This window comes from Mandrillus leucophaeus, unplaced genomic scaffold (genome assembly GCF_000951045.1).
Source record: "Mandrillus leucophaeus isolate KB7577 unplaced genomic scaffold, Mleu.le_1.0 Scaffold677, whole genome shotgun sequence".
Taxonomy (NCBI): domain Eukaryota; kingdom Metazoa; phylum Chordata; class Mammalia; order Primates; family Cercopithecidae; genus Mandrillus; species Mandrillus leucophaeus.
The window spans coordinates 842835-845970 of NW_012107330.1; the positions used below are offsets into that span (position 1 = coordinate 842835).

General features: G+C 38.6%; 1 protein-coding gene and 1 pseudogene across 1 annotated transcript in view; both read right to left on the reverse strand.

Annotated features, from left to right (window-relative positions):
- The window catches only part of DPP10 (dipeptidyl-peptidase 10 (non-functional)), a gene marked incomplete at its 5' end in the record, with an annotated part of 598060 nt that overhangs the window by 455709 nt on the left and 139215 nt on the right, over nt 1–3136 (reverse strand). The gene's annotated exons all lie outside the window — the stretch shown is intronic.
- Nucleotides 12–3136, reverse strand: part of LOC105555255 — a 5020-nt pseudogene continuing 1895 nt past the window's right edge.

A 3136-nucleotide genomic window follows, 5' to 3' on the forward strand; every position in this document is an offset into this window, starting at 1 on the left:
TCAGCAGAGCTCTACTGAATAAGCACAGAGAGCACCTGCACACCTTGAGACCAGTCTGCAACCTCAGGCTGAGTAGCAGCAAACTCAGGAGCTAGAGTAGGCCATTCATCTTGAAATTCTTCTTCCTTGATCAGAGCTTTTTCAGCAGCAGCCTGCTCTTCCTTTTTAATCTCTTTAGGATCTCTGTAGAAGTAGAGATCAGGCATGACCTCCTGCGGATGTTCATGGGAGAAGGTGCCACACATGTGCAGAACGCCCCGGGCCACCATCTACCACATCAGCCCCACTGAGTGAGCTCCTTTGTTGCATGGGATGGCAATGTCCACATGGCACAGAGGAGAATCTGTGTAACACAGCACAATAGCAGGCAGGTTAACAAAAGATGCCTCTGTGAGAGGATGGTGGTCAGCCCTGGGATTATTAACCACTAGAAGCTGTGGCTCCTGAAAGGCTGCCAGGATCTGGTTAGTGAACACCATAAGAATGAAGCAACCAGCAACTGGAGTTGCTCCAGTGGCAGCAGCAAACTTTGGCACAGCCCTCTGGCCAGTATTCCTGGAGGACATGACACTGACATCAGTTTTCAATGGCAACAATGACCCGGGCGGCCAGCAAAAGCTTTTCCCAGGTCCTCTTCAGATTTAGGATATAGATGCCGTCACTTTTCCTTTTATAGATGTACTGATACATTTAGAAGTCAAGGTGGGTGCTACCTAAGTGGGTTCCTGCTGTAAGAAACTTGAGGACATCTGCTACCTTCATTTTCAGGATATCACAGGTTCCAACCACTGTAAAAGCTTCCCTTTAAGTTACAACAGGAATCCAGTACCATTTGGGCCCTTCTCTGGGTAGCACAGAAAACTCAATTTTCCTTAGGAGAATCCTTAGGATAATCTGCATGATTCTCTTTATTCTTTCAGATTCCTTTAACATATATTGAGCAAAACTATAGCATAGTACTCTAAAAAAACCCCTGATTCTACTATCTTAGTTGTTTGCAATCACTCCTGAACACAAAGCTATAAATTTTGCTTTACAAAGTCCTGCCTGTATGCAGAATGTTCTACATAATAAATATTCCATAGAAGTCAAAAGTCAACACTTTAAGTGTCATTATTCTAATAATAATTTTTCAAAATTAATTCCAGATGTCTTGTACTCTTAAGTTCATCATGTTAAATTGCAGTCCAGGTAGCAGTTAAATCAACCTCACAGGAGTAGTAAGCATCACAGTTAATTTTCTCTTTTTTTCAGTGTCTTTTTTTTTTTTTTTTTTCTTTGAGTCAGAGTCTTGTTTTGGTACCCAGTCTGTAGTGCAATGGTGCGATCTCGGCTCACTGCAGCCTCTGCCTCCCGGGCTAAAGCAATTCTCCTGCCTCAGTCTCCCGGGTAGCTGGGATTACAAATGTCCACCACCACACCCAGCTACTTTTTGTATTTTTAGTAGAGACGGGCTTTCACCATATTGGCCAGGCTTGTCTCTTGACCAGGCTGGTCTTGAACTCCTGACCTCATGATCTGTCCGCCTCAGCCTCCCAAAGTGCTGGGATTACAGACGTGAGCCACTGCGCCCGGCCAGTGTCTCTTGTTTTATGTGGTTGTTGGGCATGTGTGCACATGTGCATGTGTATGTACAAACATGCATGAGTGTACATGCATGTATTTATCATTTATTTTTATTGTCACCCATGCTCAGATTTCTGCTTTTCTTCTTTATTGCTCCCTTAAATTCTCCCCATGCCTTCCAAATTTCTGAAGGGAAAATTTAACCTTTTATAACAAAGTTAAACAGAGTGCTACATTCTTTCCTCCAAGAATCTGAGTTTTGTCTTTTTGTTGAGGGTTAAGGACCTTCACTGTCACCAAGAAGTACTTCCTCAAAAACAAATAGATTTCAAAGAAAATGAATGGTAGAAGAGTCATCAATGCTTCTATGAGGTGCCAGGAGGTTTACATATAAAGGCCATCTCTTTAATATCACAACTCTTCTAGGAAGATATTATTAACCACCATTTTATCTGTGAGTGAACAAACCTAAAGAGATCCAGTAACCTGCCCCAGTCATACTGACGATAGAAGAAGAACCCAATATAGAGCTAGATTTCTGACAAGAACATCCACATTTTAAGGGTTACATCATAGTACATCAAGCCTCTAGAAAGTCAAATTCTAGAAAATTAATATTTTACTTTGTAACCCTTTATATTTTTCACAAAAGTAATAAGATTTATATTATTCTGTTATCTTAGATGTTACTGTTACTGTACATATGACAAGCATTATATGTGGACTCAATTTAATTTATTGTAAAGTACTCTTAGGAAAGAAGTTTTGGCAATAATCTTCAAAAATTAAAGTAATCTAAATTACTTTATTATTAATACATCAAATCAGAGTAGGTTTTAGTATGATTTAGTACAATAATATTTGTAGGAATTTCCTATTTGTAGAAAATGACTCTATTAGAACATTTCTCAAACTGTGTTCTGAGGAATAGTAGCTCTACAAAATGTTACTTGATGCTCCAAATTATGGGATCCGTGATATTAAAAGTTAAAGAACACCACACTATAATTCCCGTATTAGACGTTTTGAAGTGAATACTACAGGTTCTGAAAAGTCCCAGGTGGGAGATAGGGATACAGGGTTTCTCTGGAGTGGTATTTCCACATAAGTTTCTAAAGCAAGGGTCTATCAGTTTATAGATATAGAATACAATTCAGTTAGAGATTTATAGACAAACATGTTGGTGATGTTGATAAATTTTTTTTTTTTACATTTTCACTTTCAAATCAATAGATACATAAATAGAAAAAGTGAGTTCTTTAAAAATGTAGTTAACTATAATTACCATTGTGGAAAGTGTAATTATCATGTTTAAAAAGGCAAATTATTATGAAAGTTAATTCACTTGGGAAACCACAGTGTTTGACTCATGGCAAACTCTAAACTACAGATTTATCAACTAAATGACAAAATGTTCTGCTCATTATTTTCCATTTATTTTATTTTTATTATTTTTTGAGATGAAGTATCACTCTGTCACTCAGGCTAGAGTGCAGTACCACGATCTTGGCTCATTGCAACCTTCACCTCACGGGTTCAAACAATTCTCCTGCCTCGGCCTCCCAAGTAG